Source organism: Phyllostomus discolor, chromosome 5 (assembly GCF_004126475.2).
Source record: "Phyllostomus discolor isolate MPI-MPIP mPhyDis1 chromosome 5, mPhyDis1.pri.v3, whole genome shotgun sequence".
Taxonomy (NCBI): Eukaryota; Metazoa; Chordata; class Mammalia; order Chiroptera; family Phyllostomidae; genus Phyllostomus; species Phyllostomus discolor.
In genome coordinates this window covers 159,959,318-159,984,157 of record NC_040907.2, presented here as the reverse complement: position 1 = coordinate 159,984,157, position 24,840 = coordinate 159,959,318, and the positions used below count along the sequence as shown (strand labels likewise).

General features: G+C 41.6%; 1 protein-coding gene and 1 non-coding gene across 7 annotated transcripts in view; one reads left to right on the top strand and one right to left on the bottom strand.

Annotated features, from left to right (window-relative positions):
• ADD3 (adducin 3) overlaps nt 1–3,659 on the bottom strand; it is a 125,043-nt gene extending 121,384 nt beyond the window's left edge. For 2 of the 6 annotated variants that reach the window (XM_036027273.1, XM_028511366.2), the window contains exon 1: nt 3,424–3,659. The gene's annotated coding sequence lies outside the window, so the exon portion shown is untranslated. Of the gene's footprint in view, nt 1–1,263; nt 1,617–3,419 lie in introns of those variants that run through there. The other 4 variants (XM_036027274.1, XM_028511367.2, XM_028511365.2 and 1 more) reach the window with 4 other exon arrangements.
• A 17,881-nt stretch (nt 3,660–21,540) lies between these two features.
• LOC114498164 lies at nt 21,541–21,754 on the top strand. Its single transcript, XR_003684624.1, has one exon. It is a non-coding gene; the product is annotated as a small nucleolar RNA U3 (small nucleolar RNA).
• The last annotated feature ends 3,086 nt before the right edge of the window (nt 21,755–24,840 follow it).

The following is a 24,840-nucleotide window of genomic DNA, read 5'->3' as shown; positions in this document are numbered from 1 at the left end:
AAATATAAAAACTGGATGTATGCTCCAAAAGCAACTCAACCCTGTAAATGTGTTGATCTCATACCTAATTGCACAAAAATTTTAATAGCATCTTAATTTTCAAATGACAAATTACGTTGTACTCTTATTCTCTTTAACAACACCCTCATTAGAAGTCTTCTAAAGCCAAAATTAGAATGCTCTGGGCATGATGCAGAAGCACTCGATTCCCATTTCTAGAAAAGCAACCATTTCATACTGCTATGTCTAAAATGTGTAACTTAATGTAATCGTGCACACACATTTATGTAGCTGGTTCCAATTTCCAGGACCTTATCAACTCCTTCATCACACTTGCATATAATCGCCATGTAAAAGCCTCTTGGTTGAATTAAATTCCATTTTCTCTCCATGCCACTCCAGCAGTCAACTGCAAGAGCACATGTGCCAAAGAAATCTGTGGTTTTCCTTACGCTCCCATCTTAAACGGGCACCCAGTTGCAATTAAATCTCTGCAACAAAAAAGTTCACCTGAGGCCATTCTTGGCAGTTTAATAGAGGCCTAGCTTATTCTATCTGTCTCTATGGTCTTGCCTCAGCTATAATAGCATACCTCCAAAGAAGCTGGACGTGCCCCAAACACCAGTGAACCGGACCTGCTGCCAACTCTGCTTGTCACCCCGGGTAGGACGCTCAACCTAACGAACGTGTGTACGTTTCCAGGGAATGGGGGGGGGGGGGGGTGTCTGTGTGTGTCTTGGGGGATGGGGACGCGGATTACAAGAGAAGGTGGTTGAACACTTTCAACTTTTAACAAAAAGTTTTTTAAATAACAAAAGCAAACCAAACCAAGACCTCTCCCTTACCTGCACCTTTTCCAAGAGCGAGAACCTCCCACCCTCCTGGCGCACACCTTTAAAGTTTAAGGTACCCAGGTCACTGAAGCTTCAGCTAGCGCTGGAGTTTTATAACTCCCCGCCCTCCCGGGGGAAACCAGAGGACGCGGGAGAGTCCGGCCCACCCCGCGGCTCCCAGGGACGTCCCGCGCAGATCCACTACCCTCGGGCTAGCTCGAAGCTCGCATTCCCGCCCCTGGGAGGGAGAGGGGGTCACCTGAGGCCGCAGAGGCAGCCAATAGAAAGTCCCCTCGGCCCCGAGGGCCATCGCGCTCTCTACACCCCCGACCCCCTGGAAGGGTCCCCACACCCCAGCCCACGCAGACGACCGCCGTCCCCGCCGGGAGGAGGGGCTGAACCACGGCGCCTCCTCTCCCCTCAGGATTACCTTGCAGCGCGCAGCCGGCTTTGTGCTCCCCTCCCTCTTTCTCCGCGGCGCGAGTGCTGCAGCGGCCGCCGGATCTGCTGCTGCCGCTTCTTAAGCGCCGCACCGCTCGGGAGCGGAGAGCAGACAAGGGGAGGGCAGAAGAAGGGGAGGGGGCGTGAGGAGGGAGGGGCCTGGGCGCGGAGCCCTGTGTAGCAGGAAGCGGCGACACCTGAGTCGCCGAAGCCTCGCGCTCTCGTTCTGTTTTTAAAAATATAATATAAACCCCAATCTGATCTCTCCCGCCCCTCGTCCTGGCGACCGTTACCGACTGGCGGATCGCGCTCTGGCGTGACTGGCCTAGCGCCCCTGGAGCGCCCGTGGCCCCGCCCCTAGGCCCACAAGCATTCCTGGCTCCGCCCCCCATAGGCCAGCCTCTCGCAGCCCCCGCGCGCCCCTTGGTTCCGCCCCTTGGGCTGCTGAGCTTCTTGGACCCGCCCCCCGGGAATCACAGGGTGTCCCGGACTCCGCCTCCCCAAGGCCACGCCCCTCTCGGACCCTCTTGCTCCCCCCCTAAGCCTTGGCCCCGCCCCTTGCGGCCCCCTCCACACACTCTGGCGCGGAGTCAGTGAAACCGCGGTCCCCTGGGCCTCGGGCAGGGCTTGGCGCAGGGCAGCCGCCAGACACCTCTTTCTCCGGCTACGCAGCTCCGATCCGCGGCGTCCGTCCCCTGAGGTTGGAGGGGAAAACTACCCTGATGGAAACCCGACTGCAAGGGGAGGTGGGATGCCTCGGAAATGTCGCCCGCCCCAACCTGAGCGCGACCCCCAGTTCCGGAGGCTGAGCCGCCTCTTTCCGAGTCAGCCTCTGCTGGCCACACTGGTTGCTGGGTCTTCAGGGTTAGGTCACCGCTGAGGTTCAAGCTCCGCACGCCCCCCATTGGAGGAGTCTGGAGTTTTCTTCTGAGCACAGCTGCCAGTGGGGGCAGCTCTTCCCCGTTAGCTCCACAGAGGCGCAGGGCAGGGGCTCTCAATCCTGCTACGCTTCGACCCGTTGAGGGTCTTCATCCCCACTTTGGCCCCTGGCCTTGTGACTTTATGAGAGCTGACCTCTTGGAAGCGAAAAGTCTAGGCACCTCCAGCCTTCCAAATGAATCTGGGGCCTGGCAAACTTTGGCAACACTCAATTGATGGGAGGTGGATCCATCCACAGGTGACACTGGGCCGTGTACCCCTGCTGCCCAGACACGTTTCTCACCTGAACCGATTCTCCAAATAGACCTCCCAGCAATGCACACACCTTTCTCTGCCACCCACGACTTGCACATCCCTCCTGCTGCACCCGTCCCCCACTGGCACGAATCCACTCCCAAGCACACCCCTCCAAACGCCATTCTGGTTATTCATGGTCCCTTGGGTCAACCCCACCCTAACACACACAACAAACTTCATTCCCCACCCTACATCTCTTCGTTTCCAAGGCACTGGCGACAGTCCATTTCATTTCCTTCCTCCTCTGCAGACTCTTCCCCCTCAAATACTTCACGCCATCCCCTCATCTTCATCCCCTCCCTCTCCTCTAAAAATGTGCTAATTAAAATGTAGTTTCCTCTTCCTACATATGAAGTGTGGAAAATGAATATTTGACACAAACTGCTTCATTTATCTTCCTTTTCTCTTTTCACTGGACTAAGGCTACAGAAATTTTAGTCTACCACCATCTCCCATCTGCTCAAAACCTAGCCATGCCTTTTGATTTTTAAATACTCCTAAGGGATCGTGGGGAAGGCTTCCTGGTTTTGGGGAGAAAATACTTTTAAAATGCTCAGTCTGTCATTTTTATTTGGTATTTAAAAATATCTGCAGTGTTTGAGAAAGAGATTGGGAGTGGCTGGATGTTTCCTTGTAATTAAAAAGCAAAAAAAAAAAAAAAAATGAAAAGCTTTGCATGCATCAAGGTTAGCCTTTTTATGAATAGCAAAAAAAAAAAGTATGTTAAGAGCACATATCAGACAATAGTCTCTACTATGCAGGGCATTTGCCAGTCACAAATCTAGACACCCCCCCCCCCCCCAATCAAAGGAAGGCAAATTAACACATTTTAAGCATGTCCGGTGAGCAATCTTTTCCATGATGATTCCCTTCCCCACAGTTTCTGTGCAAAATGGATAAAAGATCTGCTTACCCGCTGAGGATCCAAGGCTTTCTTGTGTCCAGGGCAGTAGACGCGTGTGTCTTCTAGGTGTGGATTCTGCAATGCTGCACAGAAACCCGCTGCAGCCTCAGACCCGTGGTGGCAGCAGAGGCAGCCAGCAGCCAGCAGGCAGGAGCAGCAGCAGCAGCAGCAGCAACAGCTTCCCCCAATGCTGAGTAGTAAAGTGTGTGACTTAGTAGAGAGAGATTCCACAATTAGCATGAGGCGCTTGCTTATAAGCGAGGAGGCGGAATCTTTCTTAAAGGAATGGGTTTGGTTTTTCCTCCCCGCTATTGCTTCATAAGAAGCAGAAAGGGTGGAAGCAGAGAGGGTTTTTTGGACTGAATAAAGCAGTACAGCTGTGGGAGGTCAAGGTTAAAATTAACTGGGTGATCAAGGGACCGATTTAGTGTAAGTCAATGAAATGCTAGAAGCACTAGTTTTAAAGAGCCCTGCTAACTTCAAACATTGGGGTGCATGGCAAAAATAAAGCCATGTGCCTTGAAATTGATGAGTATTTTCTGTTAATACTTAATGTTCAATCATTGCACCCAAATGAAAACTATAGGGAGGGAGGTTGTTTAGTATTTAATACAAGAATGTGAAAAGAATAATAAAACAAAACTCATTTATGTAATTGGAAGCATTTATGTGTTTAGCAGGAGTCAAGCCCTACTAACACAGGCATACCTGGGATTTCAGTATCAGTATTAGAAAATATTATTGACAGAGGTTAATCTGTATTCATGTTATAAAAATCACAATATTATTTATAGAAAAACCAAAAATATATATATATAACATCTAAAATAATTTTAGAAAATAATAGCAGAGTACCATGCTATTTCAGTGGCAATTCAAAGGTCAGCAAAGTTAAACTCACAAGCAGATTAACTTTAAATGCATGTGAATCTTTTATTTAAACTATTAAAATGTGTCCACATATGAGGAATTTGAGAGACTACATTATAACTACATTTCATTTTTGATAATATTCCTTGATGTAAGCACTGAACATCTGTCATTTTTTTTCTTCATAGGTAAATGAAGAGGTGTGGTCTCAATAAGTATAGAGAAAAATTCAGAAAATGTTCTGCAACTGGTTTTCTTTGCACGACCTTTTTAACTACTTGTGTGATACTAAGCAAGTAAGTAAAACTTTTTTGTTTCATAGCTCCCTGTTTTGTAAAATGAGACAATGGATTAAATTTTTCTTTGGCATTCCAAAATACTATGATTTTTTGACATTTATATGTTTGTATTTTTGTTATTTAATTCATGTATGCCTCACTCTAAATTACTTTTCCTGAAAACTTGTGTTAAAAATAAATGTTTTAAATGTATAACCAGGCTTGTTATTTATCATCATTCAGAATTATTTTGCTAATCAAATAATCATTTTTGTAAAGTGAATAAAGTTAATTTTATATGACTTACGATAAATTTTCCTGAAGCAGGATTCTACTATATTGCTAAGGATATTCCGACTGGAAAAATAATGCATGTTCAATAGCAGTGGAAACATTTAAAAACTGGAGCATCATCAGGTGGTAGGGTTGAAATAGAGTTTAGAGCTCACTGACTCTAACCCGGTAATGTCACAAGTGGAAAAATTGGAAACAACAGAGAAGCAAAATGGGGACAGAGTAGGGACAGAGGTGTGATTGACTCTGTGTCTCTACTCTTCACTCACAATGCAAATAAACAACGCATATGTACGTAACACACTGTTTCACATACCCACGTTGGCGGCTGAGCAGGACCTGTCACAACACAAAAAGGTAGTTTCACTCAATGACGCTATTTGTGTACATGTAGTATAAACTAAAGAAATACGGCAAACGTACTTATCATGTGTGTAAACACAAACACAAATTTTGCCTTCTGGTTAAGAGGTGTTTATGCTAGAAATTAAAAAACAAATGTCCAGGGAAATTTTTTTGCTTATTTGTTTTTTTTTAATAGTGACCTCCAAGGAAACTTACAACACTCACTAGCAAATTCTTGCTCATGTTCTACCGGAATGACAGGGCCTTCAACTCTTGTCCTGTCAGTTTCCCTGTGCCCATCGGTGCCTCTGTTCCCTTTTGTTTACATGCCTCCCAAAAGCAAAAGTTCACTTTGGAGCCAAGCAGGGGAAAGTAGTTTAGAGAATTAAGGCTGGCCTTCAGAGATGCTTTCTGGACGTTTCTTTTTGGGCTAGATACTAACATTTTCTCCTAAATCCTGATCTGGCGTTCCTGATATGGAGCCTGGAACTAGCCTGAGCCCACTCTCTCCAGTTTCAAGGGAGTGTTATTACAGTTAAAGTCTGTGTTGTGTTGGGTGACATAGAGAATTTTGTGTTTTGTGTACTTGGCAGGACAATTTTATCACCTTGATTTTTAATTAATTAATTATTTTTATCTTCAGGTAAGGACATTTCATCATCTCTTTTAGAGAGAGAGAAACATCAGTGTGAGAGATAAACATCAATTGGTCACCTCCTGTTAAGTGCCCCAACTGGGGACCGAAGCTACAACCTAGGGTACATGTCCTGTCTGGGAATCCAACCTGAAACCTTTCAGTTACCGACTACTCTCCAACCATGTGAGCCACAATGACAGGGCTCGCTTTGATTTTTTTTTTAAATGCCTCCAATAAGAAGTGGATTGAAGGAAATCAGTCACCCACTTTCTTCATTTGTATTTGTTTATTGTGCTTTTCTGCAAGGAAGGCATTTTATTTTATCTACCAGGTGATAATGACAAATGCCTATAATGGCAGTTGTCTGTATAATTTAAAGCAAACCCATCAAATTAAATGCATTTCTTGGTAAACTCCCAAAAGTGCTACCTAAGCACAGTCTCTTGTATAAACACACTTTAAATAGATACTTTAAAAATGAATACACAAATTAATGAATGAATAGCCCCCCAAATATCTAGAAACTGATTACAAAGTGTTTTTGTTTGTTTGTAATTTGCATTGTCTAAAACCACTGATTCTATTCTCTATGTCCCTTTTCTAATACAGTCATGATCTAAGAGAAACAATCTCTTTTCTGTAGAGCTCTCTAGGCATGCCTGATTTGTATTCTCCAATTAAATTGTAGCCACAAATCTCCACATGAACTCTGGGGAGATCAAACAGTAGCCGACACACTTTCTGCCAAGAAAACACAGGCTTAAGTTTCAAAATTCTGGTGCTGTAGTTCTAGCTGTTACCCCAACTGATTGTGTGACCTCTAACAACTTTCTTGACATGCTTATGACTCAGTGTAGCCATCTTTTAAGTGGCGGTGGTGGATACAAGACCTGCTGTACCTACATCATAGGGCTGTTGTGAAATTCATATGACATAATAATTGTGAAAATGCTTTGAAATATTTAAAGCACTATGTAAATATAAGGTATTATTATAGGCAGATGTACTTAAAACCAAATGTCTAGTTCGAGGGACTTTACCCTAAACAACCTGTTTTACTACTTGCTGTTTCAGAAAGCAAACAGGCTTATCTCTCTCCCTGTGTGCGTGCGTGTGTGTGCGCACACACACACACACACACACACACACACGCCTGCTGCTCCCAATTTAACAACTTCTCAGTTCTGAAGCTTTCCTCTTGTCTGGGAAATCTACATCTGCAGTTGAATATGAAAAGCTAAGAATTTACAGAATGAACACACCCCTTCCTTCCCCCAGACTGCTTTTTTTAATGCTCTCAGAAAAGTAAAGTCAATGAAGCACAACAGAATTTTCATACTGCATAGTGTCATGTATTTCATCAGTGGGGTTAAACGAGCCATTCCTTTGAGACTCGGCCACGCTGCATACATTTTGATCACCCTTTTATGCCAAGCCCATCTGGAAAGTACTTGGGCAACAGAGCAGGAAGGACTGACAGGGAACTCATGCTAATGAGTTCTCCACTCCCTAAGGAGACATAATCAGGGCAATACTCAAGAATCGTCAACATACTTTATTAGCACTTTGTGACCTATATGGTTTATTTTAAAGAAATTACCCCAGCTAAATATCAGACAGGTCCTTATACAACTGTTTAAGTAATCAGGCCTGATCATTTCTGTCACATTAATGAATTATCACCCTCAGGGTTCTCCTTTTTTTTTTAAAGATATTTATCCTTGGTTATTCATTTTCCATTTGGTGAGCCTTTTAAAACCATCACAGCTAATAAAAAAACTTCTACTAAACAAACAACTAGTAAATAAACAATTGTTATAAATAAGATAGTCCAAATGAGAGGCCTACTCATAGGCAAAAACATATAAAATCAATTTATCTATTTCTGTGTAGATCACACAGAATACAAAGTGAACACAAAGTATACCATTGCTATGTGAATCCTAAAATATGTCAGTTTACCTACGTATCTTTTCACATATAATCATATGCCTTAAGATTTCAACTAGTTTTTAACATGCACACACATACACATATATGAATTACACGATTTTAAAACTGAGTGTTTTAATTCTTAAGGCACTATTTCTAGAATATGATCAGGAACTATCTGTAACAGACACGCTTGTAATTTGTCTGGTCTAAAACAATTAACTCCATTCTCTACCTTACCTTTCATGATTTAGTAATTTCCTAAAATGTTGATTCCTGGGCCTTATCCTGAAATTACAATCTTTTTGGATGGGCCCCTGGGTTAAGGGTTTTTTAAAGCACCCTGAGCGATTCTCTTGTACAGCAAAATTTGGGCACTGGTATCCTATAGAAACAATGCAACGTGTGTAGAATCTCAGAGACATAATGAGTGAAATGTAGGTGGGTCCTTTTTCATTACATGAGAAGGATTTGGAGAAGAGATTAACTTTGGCTCCACCATTTCTCTGGGTAAACTTGGGCAAGGTACTCACCTCTTTGAGTCCTACTATCCTTATCTGTAAAATAATCCCTGCTTGTGTTGTTGTGTGGGTTAAATGCCATGCGGAGAGCTTCTACTCTGAAGCCTGACACATAATGGAACTTAAGCATATGATCATTCCCTCTCTCTACCTTCAAAAATGAGTTTCCAGGTGCATTTGTCTTGTCTAGTGTACATAGTGTGCTTGGTAGGGAAATTTAACTCACAAGTTAATGATAGCTAATATTTTTAGTTCTTATACTATGCCAGTACTGAATGCTTTATAAGCATTATTTTATTTCATACCTATAATAACCCTTAAAGATAGGCAGTATTATTTCCATTTTAGAGATGAAGGAACTGAGGCTTAGCGAGGATAAGTAACTTGCCAGGATTTCAGAGCAAAGCATTAGTAGAGCTGGGATTCACCCCCGGCTTTCTGACTCCAGAGCCTGACTGTTCATTCATTATGCTGTGTGTTTGTACTTTCTCTAAGTGCTTAGATTCCAACATATGAGCCAGTCCCTCGGAAGGAATATGCAACTGCAAAAGTGGAACATACAAACATGCCAGATATACAAACAAATGAACACCATCATTTCCCTATTTTTGAAGCCTTTGTAAGTTGCCTAGAACAGAATATGGCATATAGTAGCTGTTCAAAAGTATTTATCGAATGAATGGAAGGCAGACCTTTCACCAGCACACTGTTTAAGCAGCTGATATATCTAAAACCACATTCTAAATTATAAACCAAATTGGTTTGATTTTTCAGATCAGTTTATAATCTGACATAATACAAATCATGAAATTTCAGGGCTATAGACCATTGTTTTATTTGCAACAAATAGTTCTTGAGTACTTGCTATAAATTATGAACTAGTCTGGCACTGGGAAGATTAAAAAAAACCAAAAAACCTTTTTTACAATATAGACCGTGCCCTAAACATTTAGTTGGGAAATAAAACACAAATGTATGAAGCAGTTATATTGCAAAATCACCACATACGAAATAATAAATGTGAAACTCCTAGCAAATGGTAAATGTTCAATATATGCCTGCCTTATTATCAATATTTTCTATTTTAATTACTATTAAGACATAATTCTTATAGTTTCATTAACAATAAGAAGATATAATTATTGGCATAGTTACCATTTGATAAGTGATTATGTGTTAAGCATTGTGCTTGGCATTATATACATTATATTTAATAATCTTATCAATCCTATTAAATCAGAATCATTACTACTATTTTTCAAATGAAGAAACTAAGGCTCAGACAGGTTAAAAAACTTACCCAAGGCGTGCATTTAACAAGTGTACCAGCATCAAGCTAAAGAGTACTTATGAAGAGTTTAAAAGCAGTTGGGGAAGAGAGGTCGTTTTTTGCTGGAGGTAACAGGGACAGCTCTGAGAAGGAAGAGCAAAACTGTGATGGGAAAAAGGTGGAGGAGAATGGCCTTTGATAGTGGCAGGAACAACATATGTACTTGTTTTGTGAGACAGGTCCCCCAGCACTTTGCTCAGGGCCATTTTTATGGTGAATGCACGACCTAGGCCTCCTCACTGAACAGAGGCTGAAAAGTATGAGGTGTGTTCGTAGAACAAGTAAACCTGTTTGTCTGGAATGAAGAGTTTGTGTAGGGCAAAGTTAGAGTTTATGTAGTTCCCAGACTCACATCCCTGAAAACTCAGTCTTCATTTTCTGAAAGTCTGTTTAGGTAGCACCATCTCCAGTTACTTTCCATTAATTCACTCATTTTCATTCACTGAGGCAACAGTATTTATTGAACTGGTACTATGTGCCAACCACTGAGTGCTAGGAATAGCCCAGTGGAAAAAAACAGACAAAAAAATCCTTGCCCTCATGAAGCTTTTATTGTACTGGGAAAACACAGATGTTCACATATAAACCAATTAATAAATGAAGTTATTTCAGAGGCTAAGGGCTGTGAAGAAACAGACCAATGAAAATGATTAGGGTGGGGTTGGGGTGCTACTCTAGTTAGGATGGATGAAGAAGGCCTCTTTGTGGAGGTAACATTTGAGCTAAGACCCGAATGATCCCAAGTTATCAGCTGGAGAGAAAAGCAAGTTCAAAGGTCATGAGACAGAAATGCCTGACAGTTGAGCACTGTGAGCAGGGGACAGGGTGGCCCCAGATTAGGCCAGAGAGCTGGGCAAAGACTAGAGCATATAAACCTAGCAGATCAAGGGGGAGAGTTTGACTTTTGGAAGGTTTTAAGCAAGGAGGAGATGGGGTCTTATTTACATTTTTCAAACTTCACTCTCACTGCTGTGTGAAGAATGGACTGTAGAGGGATGTGATTAGAGACAGGGAAGCCAGGGAAGCCCGTATCCATACGAGAAGAAGTGAGATCTTGCTGTAGGCTGTGGAAATGGGGAGAGACAGGGCTTGGTGTATGTGTATTTTGGAGGTAGAGCTGACATGACTTGCTGATAGAGTGTATGTGGGGCAGGAGGCAGAGGGGAGGGATGGTAAAGAAAAGGAAAGAAAGAGAAGAATCAATCCAAAACGATCCAGAGGCCTCTCTGGCTGTAGCGTGTGGGGGGATGGGGGCACAATTATCCGAGACCGAGGAGACTTTAGAAGAAATGGTATGGCAGGTAAAAGCGAACACTGCTGTTGGGTCATGTTAAGCTTGAGATCACCCTCTTCTCTTCAGAGTACCTATTCCACTCTATAATGATCTTGTTCATTGTTAATTTCCTCCCCATAAGAACCTTCAAATAGGCAAAAAAAAATGCTTTATAGTGTTCACGGTTGTATCCCTAGAGCCTGGAACACTAGCCGGCACAGAGTGACTGCTCAATTAATACTAGGAATTGTTGAGCCTGTTTCAGAGATTCCCACACTGGAGTGTGTACATCAAAACCACCTGGGCAGCTCATTAAAGTTTACAATCAACCCTCACCCTAAGCCCCCCCCACCAGGACTTTGCTTTAGTAGGTGAGGGGGTTGGACTCAGGAAACTGCGTATTTAGCCAGCACTGTAGATGGGCAGTGGCCTGCATTCTAAACCAGTGGTTTAGATGTGTTAGTATTCATTCAAATATTTACCTTAGAAACCACATTTCAGCACCATACCAAGAGGCTACAAAGTATGGCTTTAAGGATTCATGTTATTTTCAAATACACTCAAATCATAAGGTGTTGATTTGAAAGATTTTGAGAGAAAACCATTCAGGGAATCCTGGGGTTCCTGCTATCTCATTTGGCATATATGCCATCGTTGGAGACCAGGAGGAGGCCTCTTAGAAGGGTCCTTCACGTGGAGAAAGACGGCTACCTAAGTGTTGGCACAGTCCTCTTCGATTACCACATCTCTGGCTGTGTGCCCCACACCTAGTTACAGGTGAGTGAAATTCCTTTACTTGATAATAGTAAAAGGATGTTTTTGTTTGCATAGCATCTATTCCCTTTCCCAGTAACAATGCTTCCGCATTCCTTTGTGGAACCTCCTTTCACCCCATTGCTGCACTCTAGATGCTCTGCCTTCCCCCTGGGTAAGGAGTTGGCACCAAAGTGGACTGACCAGACACTCTCAACGCAGAGACTTAAAACGATCAGGATTATCTTGCGGGAGGTCCTTGGGGAGAATGTGATTGGATACCACTACGAGAGTCTCACAGACTGACTTGGCCCCTGTCTTCCAATTCCTGATTCTCCAGTTTTTCCTTCAATTCTACGAGCCGTGAACCTTCGTCTTCCAATAAATTCCTGCCATGCTTAAGTTGGAGTGGCCTCCCTTGCTTTCAGTCTAATCTATGATACGGCAATTAAAATCCTCGCAATCTGTAATTAGAGGTAAAGCTTTTAAACCAAACCCTTCCTGGGAGGAGGAACACATTGATCTAAGTTTCCACAAGTGCAAGAGTCTGAGAGCAGAGCCTGCACAGCCAGTCTGTCAGGCAGAGGAGACTGGGAGGGATCTGTCAGTTGTACCACTGAGGTCAGAGGGAAAGGGATGGCTGGGACATGACACGTACATTTCACTTCGGAAGGTTGCCCTGAGTTTACACATGAGATAACTAACACCTTGCTGGAAACTCTCAATACTTCTGTTACATAGTTTCTGCTTAGCTTTTCCCAGCTCCCGAATTTCTATCTTCAGACTAAACTCTCAGGATAAGCCTTTCCAAAGCAGGGCATAATTACTAGGACACATAAACCTAAGACATCAATTTATGAACATGAGAACTCATAGTATTAAATTTAGTTCTCATTTCCTTCTGTGGTCCCTGGGGGAAAATAAGAACATCCTGTCCTTTTAATCATTTGGGTTAAATCCTAGTCATCTGTTGACCTTTCCCCTCCCCCCTGCCCATTTTAAAAAAGATCTATAATTCTCTAAGACTCTAAGAAATTGACTTAATTCATGTCTCATAAGCAATATTCTTGGAACAATATAAGTGTCTCACAACCTCATTCCTAGTAATTACTGAAATTAAGTCACAGCAGGTAGGGTGCTGAACTAATAGATAGAGTATGAACCACACCTAGGCAGAGATAAGGAGTGTGTGATAGTTTGACAGGAAAAATAAAAGTGCAATCAATCACTTGCAGATTATATGCAGTATAAGTGAAAATCAAATGTTAAAACCAATCTAATTAATTTTGTATTTTTAATAGTGGTTGCTATTTGTGAAAACTATATATGACAAAAATCAAGATATAAATCTACATAAAGTTTGCATGGCAAATTGTTTTCATTTCAAGTAGGGGTGGGGATCACTCTTATCATGGAAACATAACATAGTATTACTAACACTGGCTGAGCACTTACTATGTGCCAGATACTCTTCAAAGTGCTTTATAATGTAAATAATATCTAATTTAATCTTTACAACCACCCTCTGAGTTATTGTCTTATTATGCTTGTTTAGGAACCAGGGAACTGAGCCGCTGAGAACTTAAGTAATTTGCCTGAAGAGCTGGTAAATGGTAGAGGTTGGGTTCTGAGTCCATGTGGTAAAATGAGTCCAGAACCAGGGCTCTCGGCCCCTTCTCCTACCACCTTCCAACATTGTTTGACCATTAGGGCAACAGCCTGGCCTTTCCTTCTGCCAGCACTTGGATGTTTAAAACTACATTTTGAAAACTACCTGAGCCAGGTAATTAAAACAAACAGGCATTCCAGAAGCCCAATTGTTTGGATGTTACTTGTTGACTAATTGACGAGCCTTTTCAGCAGCCTGGACAGAAATTGGAGATCAAGGTAGAACCCAGGTGAGCCAAAGTCACCAACAAATGAGCAGAGGAACTCAAAATGTAAACGAAATGCTAGAAAGTCTGTAACCTTGTATTCCAGTGGAAAGGTTAGTAGAAGAGTCGCCACGATGCTTGGGTTCTGCACTGTGGACTTGAGCAAGTTACTTAATGATTCAGAACCTCTGTCTTCCTATCTGTAAAGTGGGAGTGGTAGTCAAATTATATATTTGTAAACTTGGAAGGGGTCTCGGAGGTCATTTGGTCCTGCCTCTAGTCTACCATAGGATTTTCCTCTACGGTTCTCCTGACAGATAACCAGTTGTCCAACCTCCCATGAAAGGACATTTCTTACAACCTTGTTCTCCTTATATTGAGCTAAGTTTGGCATCTCTGGACCTTCACTCGTTGATCTTCCTTCTTTCCTATGAAGTTCTGAGTTGAAAACTTGGGTGGCAAAAGAGATAACATACGGCAGTGGGAAGAGAATCAGGTGAGCCTCAGTCCAGACACCATCTGAAGCACTTAACCAGCTGTGAAATCTTGACCAAATTGCATTAGTTCTATGAGGCTCAGTTTTTTTTAAATATGTGTCTAATGGAGAAATTGCAGTCTACCCTGCAAGTTTGTTGGGAAAATTAGAAATAATTTTTATGAAATACCTCTAATAAAGAGTGCTTAATAAAAAGACTAAGAGGATTCTTTTTCTTAGAATATAACAAAGTCAATATTTGTTGGAGCCTGAGGAATTTAAGACAGGATTTCAGGTACTTGTTATTGTACAATGGTTTGTTCTGAACTTTTCTTAACTGTTCCCTTTGTTCCAGTCCTAAATAAATAATCACTTCCTATATCTTTTCCTTCCTAATAAATCCTCACCTTCTTCTGCTTGTACTAAAAGACGAAGGGAGCTTGAACATGGACTTAATGAAGTTGTGCATGAGTGTATGCTGACCAGTCAGGAAAAAGGCCACAGCAGAGGTAGAGCTTAATCTTTACTTTCAGGCAGGAGGGGTTTCTGACCTTTGCTGCAAGTAAATAATTTGCTTCTAAAATAAAGGATTGTTCTGGTAGGAGCTAAAATGTTCACTGAGAGGAGAGATGATAACAATACAGAGAACATGTTGATTTTAGTGGAGTGAAAGGAATTCTGTGAGTTTAGGAGTGAGGTAACTCAGAGCTGTGAGTCTTACAGTTGAAACCTCATAGAAAGTTTCCTTAGAAATGGAATCTTCATAGTATCTCCTCTTGAAATTGGCCATCACAATCAGAAATTAAAAACTGACTTCATTGATCAAGAAAATACACTTGGCACTGATTGGTGTGGCTCAGGTGGTTGGGCACCATCCTGTGAAGTGAAAGGCTGTCGGTTCAATTCCCGGTCAGGGCACATGCCTGGGTTGCAGGTTCTGGCCCAGGTTAGGGTGCATGTAGTAGACGTTTCTCTCTCACATTGATGTTTCTCCCCCTCTCTTTCTCCCTCCCTTTCAGTCTCTCTAAAAATAAATAAAGTCATAAAAGAAGAAGAAAAAAGAAAATACACTTAAAAGAAGCTACCTACAGAAATCTTAGTATGAGCATTTAAACAGGGACAAAGTTACAAAGACGTAACCTGCCACAAAGATGTAGTTTCCTATAGCAAAGAAAAGAAACAACAATCTAAATCTTTCAACAGGAGAATAGTCCATTATAATGAACCCACAGAATATTATGCACCTTTAGTGAAACATAACGTTGACATGGCATCTCAGCTACGCTGTGTGGAAAAAAAGTAGGTTGTAGAACAATATGCAAAAAGTAATGCCACACTTGTATGTGTGTATATAAGTATACTTGTGTGTATATATGTATATACAATGTGTGTGTGTGCATGTAGATATAAGTATGTTGTATGTATTTAGAAAAAAAGTTTGGAAATCTATGCACGAAACTGTTAATGTTTAACAGGACTTCATTCTGAGGAGTGGGAATAGGAGGGTAAGGGACACTTTGATTTTTTACTTTAAATCCTTACATATTTGAGTGGTTTGACATGCGTAAATAGTATTTGTATAATACTTAAATACAATGAAATAAGAATAGCTACGTTCAGGAACATACATTCAAGCACTTCGTTACCTTTCCTTTAATTTCAGGGAGCCCACCATTGGAGAACACCTTTTCAAGAGAAATGGAAAGGTAATCAGTTTCCCATGACTAACAAGAATCCCAGAATTGAAAGAACATGTTGTCTGATTCCCTAGAAAGACACCCACTTATCCGAGCTCCCATGACAAGGGAGGAAACCGGAACCCCTGGTATCACAGGGTTCCTTCATATGTCTCCACTACTTCAGACAGGGCAAAGTGTTCTGAGTGGAGTGTGGCTGTTTTGAGTGTTTTCCTTGAAAGAAGGTGAGATTTGGATATCAGATCATTTTCCACAAGCAACCTGATGTGAGCTGTTGGGGTGAAGTACTGGTTACTTACTATAAATGAAGCTCCGGGCCAAGAGCTTGCCTTCTACAGCTCAGCGCTGTGAACATTTGTCACCAAACATTTGCCTGATGCCAGTTCCACTAATGAAAGAATGCTGTTGATGAGCACCTGGGTTTGACTTGTTCCAAGGGGCCAAACAGCCTCACACAAAATAATGTCCTTCGACAACCAGACTGCTTCACCAATTCTAGCTGAGCCTTCTTGAAAGTGTTCCACTAGCTGTAAGGATTGGGTGAATAGTGGCTGTGACTGGTTAAGTTCATCTATTTGTTCATCCAGTTGCTCATTTATTTCTCCATTCAATTGTCAATAGTCAAACATAGAAGTTAATGGTCAGCTGGGAAACTTGGGTTCAGGAACACTTGACTTTGAATTCATGGTCTGCCGTGTACTGGTAGTAAAATCTTGGCAAGTTACATAGCCTATCCAAGCCTCCAGTCCTCATCTGCAAAACGGGGGCAGTAGTCAAAAGGTTGTGAGCATTTTTAGAAGAATATTCAAAGAGCCTAGCAGCACAGAGTACCCACTCAACCAAAGTTTACTATTACCATGTATGAGTGAGCATTCAAAAAATTTATTGAGCATTTCTACTGTGTGTCAAGATTTGTGTCATATTCTGAAATTTTAGTATGGCTAGAACATAACTCTTGCTTTTAAGAGGCTTTAAGTCTAGACCAGATGTGAATACAGGGACTTTCTGAACTGGGATGGGGAAAATATTACATCTTTTTCACTAACCTCTAACTGGAATTTAACATTCCTTTAATTATGAGTTTATACAATAAATCATAGAGGTATTTATAATATATGAGGTCTATCCAGAAAAAGTACAACCATTTTCTTAATATAACAATAATGGTTTGTGGGACATTGATGTAACCTGGCAATCAAGGAGAGTGGATTGGAATGTATATTCATGAACAATCATGCCTTCGCTGTACAGTGGGGTCAGTAGATGCTGTTGAGTGAGCATGTGTACTATGTGGCCATCGCATTCAAAATGACTGAGCAAATAGAGCAACAAATCTGCATCAGATTTTGCACTAAGCTTGAACATTCCTCCCCGGAAACTATTTGGATGATTCAGAAGGCCGCAGCCATGGGCAACTGGTGATTGGCAGCTTCATCATGACAACACACCCACTCATATATCACGTCTGGTGCAGAGCGTTTTTGGTGAAAATCAAATCACCCAGGTGACTCAGCTCCTCTACAGCCCAGATTTGACGCCCTGCAACTTCTGGCTTTTCCCAAAACTAAAATTATCTTTGAAAGGGAAGCAATTTCCAACCATTGATGAGATTGAAGAAAATACAGTGGGCAGCTGATGGTGACTGGGAGAACTGCGTGAGATCCCGAGGTACCTACTTTGAGGGGGGACTGAGGCGTCATTGTCTTACATATAATGTTCCTCGTATCTTGTGTCTTCTTCAATAAACGTCTCTACTTTTCATATTATATGGCTGGATACCTTCTGGACAGACCTTGTGTGTCACTTTGTCACTAACAGAAATCAAGGACATTTTCAAAGAATATGGTAGCTTCACAGAAGTTTTGAAATTTCATTTCTGCACATTATTACTTCAAAATTATAATAGTAATGAGACCCACTGCTAGACCTCAGAATTGTGTTAATAAAGAAGCACGTACATAACTATATCTCAAATTTTGCTTTATATTTTGAAAACTACATATTAATTAATTTATTTTATATCCCTATATGTTTTATTTTGTGCATTTAAAGTCAGTGTTCTGAAATGAGTACATAACATATATTTACCTTGTATGAGGATGTCCATAAGAGCACTATTCATTACAATGAAAAACTGAAAACAAACTACATGTTCATCAGTAGAAGAATGGGTAAATCAGTAGTGGTATATCCACACAATAAAATGCTACCAGCAATAAGAGTGAATAAACACGTTCTACATCCAGCAACATGGGTGAATCTCACAAACATAAGATTTCAAAAAAGGAACTGGACACAAAATGGAACATACTGTATGATTGGGTTTATTGAAGTTTAAGAACAGGTTAACAAATCTATGGAGTTAGAAGTCAAGACAGTGTTTACCCTTTGGTGGGGTTGAGGCTGGGAGGGGTGTTGTGACTTTGGGCTATTTGTTGATCTGGACGTTAGCAATGTGAAGATGTTCACTTGCACAAATTCATTGAGCTAGCAGCCCTCTATAATTCGTGCACTTACAGTCATTGTACTTCATTCAGTAAAATTTCACTTTAAAAGAAGGGTCCGTAGGCTTCACCAGCCTGCCAAAGGGATTCATGGCACAGAACAGATGAAGAATCTCTGGTCTAGATGGAGACACAAATTCAGAGAAATTACTATTTTACAATGTTTTATACACAGTCTGGATATTCTAGGCCATTCCTGATCTCAGTCTTCTAACCTATGACCCTTTAAGTATAACTCATACTTTTCAGATGAAGAATCCTGTGAGGTTGTTTGTTTGTTTTTTTTTATGTTGAAAGTATGGTCACTGCAGCTATAGGGAAAGGATTACAAGTACTATAAAAGCACAGACAAGGGAACGATTAATTTTGCTGAGGGTGGCCAGGAAGAAATCTCAGAAGGAGGTGCTATCTGAACAGAGCCTCAAAAGATAAGTTGACTACCAACTGAAGGGCTTCCTGTCTAAGTGAGCGGCATCAGGAAAAATAGGAAGTGTGCTGTATTTGTCGAGCCCTGAGTCATCTGGTGCGGTTGGATCCTGGGAAAAACAAATACTGTTGAGAGGGGAAAAGAGATATGTGAAAGATGGTTTATCATGCTGGGGAAGCAAACAATGCTGTTTGTTTTTATCTTTTATTGAAGAAGTATACATAGAGAAGAGTGCTCAAAACATTGGTGTAGAACTTGATGAATTTGCACAAACTAAACACTCCTATTTTACTAGCACACAGCTCAAGAAGAGTGACAGTAACTGGCCCAGAAGCCCCTTTCACAGTCCCTACTAGTCACAACTGCTCCCCCTCCCTGCCAGGAACTGCTATTCTGTCTTCTTCTTGTCCTCCTCCTCCCGTTCTCCTCCTCCTCCTCCTCCTCCTCTCCTCCCCCTCCCCCTCCCCCTCCTCCTCCTCCTCCCTCTCCTCCTTCTCCTCTCCCTCTCCTTCTCCTTTCCCTCCTCCTCCTCTTCCTCCTCCTCCTCCTCCTCCTCCTCCTTCTTCTTCTTCTTCCCATTTTATTGAGGTATGATTGACATGGAAAAAGCTATACCTATTTAATGTATACAGCTTCATGAGTTTGGGGATAAAAGTACCTCATGAATCCATCCCCTCCATTCAGGCCATAAACATACCCATCACCTCCCAAAGTTTCCTCCTGTCTCTTTTATGACAATTCTCTTTTTTTTCCTGATAAGAAAATTTAACATAAGACATACCCTCTGGGCAAATTTTAAGTATACAACCCAGTATTGTTAGCTATAGGAACTATGCTGTACAGGGAGATCTGGAAATTATTTATCTTGTAGAACTGAAACATTGTCCCCTTTGACTCTCACCTCCCCATATCCTCCTTCTGCATGACAACCACCATTGTGCTCTGTGCTTCAAGGAGTTCGACTGTTTTCGCTTCCACATACACGTGAGGTCAGGCAGTGTTTGTCTTTCTGTGTCTGGCTTATTTCGTTTAGCATAATGTTCTCCAGAACCGTCCATGTCATCACAAATGGTGGGATTTCCTCCTTTTTTTTTAGGCCTGGAAAATATTCATATATATGCACACCACATTTTCTTTATCCATTCATCTGCTGGTGGGCATTTAGGTTGTTTCCATACTTTGGTTATTGAGAAGAATGTTAAAATGAACACGGGAGTGCAGTTACTCTTCAAGAGTCTGATTTCAATTCTTTTGGATAAATACCAGAAGTGGAATTGCTGGATCATATGGTAGTCCTATTTTTAATTTTTTGAGGAACTGCCATGCTGTTTTTCACAGTAGCTGCATCGATTTACATTCCCATCAACAGTATATCAGGATTCCCTTTTCTCTACATCCCTGCCAACTTAAAAAAAATTATAGCCATCCTCGCAGGTGTGAGGTGATATCTCATTGTGGTTTTGATTTGTGTTTCCTTGGTTGTTAGTGATGTTGAACACCTTTCAATGTACCTGTTTGTTAACCACTATAGTGACTTCTAACACCGTAGATTGGTTTTGCTGGGTTTTGTGCTTTATTTAACACACGTACTCTCTTGTGTCTGGCTCTCTCACTCATGTTGGTAAGTGAAACACAATGTCATTGCATGTAGTTGCGCATCACTGCCACCTAAATTTTAAGCAGGGGAATGGTATGGCTGACCTCTGTGTTAGCAAAACCACTCTAACAGCTTCGAGGAGGGGGCGGGGCATGGAAAGACAAGAAGTCCCAAGCAGGGAGCTCGAGCAATAATGTCAATGAGAAATGCTGAGGGCCTGACGCAGAGCCCAGGCAGTGGGAGTGAAGAAGAGGCAGACAGATCAGAGAGTCACCCTGAGCCCTGGAGAAGCAATTCAAAGCACATGCTCCATTTACAGTGTCCTTCAAACACGGAGGAGAGCACTTCACTGAGTGCTCAGAACCAGGGCAATGTTAATTGATCACAGCATTAGTTTGGGTGCTTGTCAAGATTTAAATGAAACAAGCTCACATCCCTCTAAGAGTCTATTGTCATAGATGACAGAAATGAGACGGACCACAACCCAACGCAGTGTGGACTCATGAAGGGTGTCCCCTGAGATAAAGGACCTTAAGTCGTTATTGGAACAGTTATACAGTTCAGTTATTTTTCTTAAATATTCTTGAGGAGTTTCAACATAAAAATTAGAACACAAAATCAGGATTGAAGAGAAAACAGGAGGAGGGAGGAGTTGTAGCAGAACGTTGGGAGAGATGAGGCTGCTAGGGCACACAGATGGGGAGACAGTGGGTGAAGCAGGAAGTGAGAGCCCGTCCACCACCCAGCGTAATCTCATGCGGCTCAAACCGAGGTATGCACGCCCTGGGCACAGGTCAAGAAGTCCCTGAGTCACCTGATAAATACGGTACCTCTTTCTGGAGCGTTTATTTTGCCCTAGGGTTGAGGAGAAGGGTGCCATTTATATGGAAGCAAACAATATGTTGTGCACCAGAATACAAATTTTATGTGAAGTTTTAAGATAAACCATGAGCCTTCAAGTAATTTTCTAGCCAAATGTTCTGTCCTTCATCCCCAATGCCTGCCTCCCTTGCCACTAAGCGGAATTCAGAGCAAATGTTTGAGAAGCCTCACTTCTATTAGTCCTGACCCTCTGCTCCACGCTATGATGCTGGGACCTCCACGTGAATGGATGTGCTACTCATGCAACAACCTTCTTCCTTCATTTACTCATTCATTCAATAACATTAAGTCAGGGCCCTAGGACCTGAGAGATGTTTTTCTCCTATATAATATAATAAACTACAAAAAAGATGATATCTTTAAAAAAAATCAGAGCTCCCTGAGCATTTGTCAAACCTTGTCCATGTTAGATGTTCTATAAATATTTGTTGACTTGAAAGACTATGCTTTCAGGGATCATTTCTATAGTTTTTTACTAGAGAAGTTTCTCTGAATGTGAAGAGCACCCGAAACCATGAGGAAGAGGCGCAGTGTTCTCTCCTGAGTGTGAAGCTGGCTTTTGGTGTTGCTTTTGCAGCTGCCAATAGCCATTGGTGATCGTTCTTCTCTTCCTTTGGAAGAGTGAGGGGGAGAGAATGCAGTCTGAGTGGAAAAAAAATTATGTGTTGACTTGAAATGAAATGGCATCTTTGCAAAAACCCAAGGAGGAATTAGAAGAGAGAAAATGAAGGAGAGAAATGGATGATGAGTGTATGTGAGCTAACTCCTAACCAGTATGCACTAAATTTAGTCATCCATGAACAACTCTGAGATAGACTTCACATCTGTTTTATAGCCAAGGAAATGGAGAATGAATAAAGTAAGTTATTTGAAGTAACACCATTAGTAAGTGAGAAAGCACAGATTTAATCCCAGCTTTCTCAGATACTCAGGTTCATGGAAATATCTGTGGAAATATAAAATGCATATACCCTTTGACCCAATAATTTTGCTAGGAATTTATCCTTGTGATATTGTGATTTATAATAAGAAATATATATATTAGTCTTCATCAGTATCTGGCATGCGGCTCCTAAAATTCTTGGAATTTCCTAAATGATGATGATGATGATGATGATGATGATGAAGAGAGAGATGCCTTATTAGTTATCTTTCATTAGGGTGGGGGCTGGTTGCCAGCGTAGCCAACCATGTGATCAGAGAACTGGAACTTTTGGTCCCACCTCCCAACTTCTGAGGAGGGGAGAGGGGTTGTATATTGATTTCAACCTCCAATGGCCAATGAACTAACCAATCATGCCTATGAAATGAAGCCTTCATAAAAACCGTAAAAGTTAGGGTTCAGAGAGCTTCTGCAGTGATGAACACGTGGAGATTTGGGGAGAGTGGCACCCGAAAACTCTGTGTCCTTTCCCTATTCATGTCTCTTCATCCCTTCCGTAAGGCTGTTCCTGAGTTATATCCTTCTATAATGAATAGGTACCTAGTAAGTGAAATATTTCTCTCACTTCTGTAAGCTGCTCTAGCCAATTAATTCAACCCAGCCAGGAAGCTGGAACCTCCAATCTGTAGCTGGTCTGCCACAAGCACAGGTGGTAACCTGCAATTGCAGTGACATCTAAAGTGGTAGGAGGTCTTGCAGGACTGAGCCTTTAACCTGTGGGATCTGATGTTATCTCCAGCTGGACAGTGTCAGAATTGAGTTGAATTGTAGCACGCCCAGCTGTTGTCAGAGAATTGCTTGGCGGTGTGGGAAAACCACACCCACATTTGTAAATTGGGTGCAGAACTGTTAATCCTGTAGATATACTCAAATAAGCGCTCAAGTTACACACACGAGAATGTTCATGTCAGTGCTGGTTACGACAGCACTAAACTGGAAATAAAATAAATATTTTTTGTTGGTGAATTGGTTAAATAACTTAAGGAACACTCATAATAGGAAGAGTCATACCTATGTATATTGATATGGAAAACTGTTCAGATATACTATTACTTGAAGAACAGGTTGTAAAACAGCATGTACTTTATTACATTTTATCTTTTTTTAAAAGATTTTATTTATTTATTTTTAGAGAGGGAAGGGAGGGAGAAAGAGAGAGAGAGAGAGAGAGAAACATCAATGTGTGGTTGCTGGGGGTCATGGCCTGCAACCCAGGTATGTGGCCTGACTGGGAATCAAACCTGCGACACTTTGGTTCGCAGCCCGTGGTCAATCCACTGAGCCACGCCAGCCAGGGCTACATTTTATCTTTTTTTAAAAACAAATGCATAAATCATAGATGCATTCATGTATAGGCACCAAAAATTCTGGAGGACGATGTCCCCAACTCTAACAGAGATTACCTCTGCGGGGGATGCTCAGAGGTCTGCTCAGGTGGGAATGAAGGGAGAAGTCTCTTTATTTTCACTTTACTTCCCTTTGAATTATATGAAAGTAAAATTTTAAACATGACTATCTGTTACTTCTGTAATAAAAGGAAACAAGTTATAAAATTAATTAGAAAGAAAGCCTGAGCATTTTTTAAAATATACCATGAGGCGTGGAGTAAGTAAAAGCCTCAAGAGGTGGGGAAACTGGAGGAAGAGAGTTGAATGAAAGCAGAAGGAGCCCAGAGGCAAGAAAATCAAGGAGAAAGGAAATAGTGGTGGTAGTGAAGCTCATGCCAAGGCTTTTATTTATTGGCTTAAACAAAAGAAATCTACTGTCTCACAGTTTTGGGGTCTGGAAATCCAAGGTCAAGTTTTCGGCAGCGGTAGTTCCTTTTCAGGGCCATTGGGGAGCATCTGTTCTATGCCTCACCCCTGGCTTCTGGTGGTTTGCTGGCTGTCATTGGTGCTTCCTGGTGTAGACCTCTGCCTTCATGTGCATGTGGAATTCTCCCCGAGTGTGTGTGTCTGCGCCCCAGTTACCCCTTTTATACAAACACCAGTCATATTGGATTGGGGACCTATCCTACTCCAGTATGACCTCATCCTCACAAATCACACCTAATGGACCCTATTTCCGGAGAAGATCTCATTGTGAGGTACCAGGGATTAGGACTTGAACATGTACATTTTTATTTCATGGGGGGTGGGGGCACAATTCAACCCATAAAAGTAGGTATAAACATTTTTGTGAACTGTGTCATGTGAAAGGACTTGAACTTCATGAATTTTGGTTTGTTCATTTAAGAAATTAACCAATTCCCCCCCTGTGGGATCAATACCCTAGTTTCTAAATTTTGGCCCAAACCGTATTTTACACAAGGGAACTCTGGGAATATTGACAAACCTAGGAGAACAGATATGTAAAGCTGATTGGAGATCATTATGAACTGAGTGGAAGCTTGAGAAATTCAGGTAAACAGTATGTAAATACTTGGTCTTGGTTGGTCTTTGGTTTGCTATCTATTTACACTGCTATCAGCTGATGTTTTTCGCTGCCTGAACCAGTGAACATTCACAATTGTGACTGAGCCGTATAATGAGGCTAATGAAACTATTTAAAATATTAACTGTACATATACTTATGATAAACTGTACAGGACTTAAACACTTCCAGTCTCTGTCTCCGTCTCTTTCTCTCAAACCATTTTTAACTGTGGTAAAACACACAACATAACATTTACCATCTCAACCATTCCATGAGAGATTGGTTCCAACCCGCACGGATACCAAAACCCCTAGGTGCTCAAATCCCTTCTATAAAACGGAGTCAAACAATGCATACAGTTGGCCCTATGTATCTGTGG